Source organism: Pimephales promelas, chromosome 16 (genome assembly GCF_988280905.1).
Source record: "Pimephales promelas chromosome 16, fPimPro1.hap1.1, whole genome shotgun sequence".
Taxonomy (NCBI): domain Eukaryota; kingdom Metazoa; phylum Chordata; class Actinopteri; order Cypriniformes; family Leuciscidae; genus Pimephales; species Pimephales promelas.
This window is the reverse complement of record NC_142784.1, coordinates 30,615,432-30,616,029: the sequence shown is the minus strand read 5'-3', so window position 1 is coordinate 30,616,029 and position 598 is coordinate 30,615,432.

Sequence of the window (598 nt, the reverse complement as noted above, 5' to 3'; positions counted from 1 at the left end):
CGAATAGAAACTCATTAACAAACACGCACACACACACATTCATTGTTAACTTCTCCATTAAGGAGTTGGGTCGGTGTCTCCAGGGTCCAGGCTATTTGGCGTTGATTTAACTTTTTAAATGAGAGAGAATAATCGAGTGTTTTGCACGTGAAAGGACCCCCGTTTCCCACGCGTGTTTCCCTCCCGCGTGCGCCCCATTGTCCCCGCGCGCAGGCAGAAAGAAAACATTTGAAGTTTCCTTTTAGTCCAACAAAAGAGCCACATGTCATTGAAGTCACTGTGTGTGTCTCTGTGTGTGTGTGTGTGTGTGTGTGTGTGAGAGAGAGAGAGAGAGAGAGAGAGAGAGAGAGAGAGAGAGAGAGAGAGAGAGAGAGAGAGAGAGAGAGAGAGAGAGAGAGAGAGGGTGCAGAGAGAACTGAGAGAGTTAAATCAGTCAATCATCTGTGAATAACTTTGTTCATTTAAATTACTTCAGTCTGAGTTTCTGTCTTTAAAATGCGTTAGGCTATAATAATAAACATGTTACTTTATATATTGATTGATATATAAGTCTACTGTTTTTTAAATATTTTTCGGTAGAGTTTAGACATAGACTGCA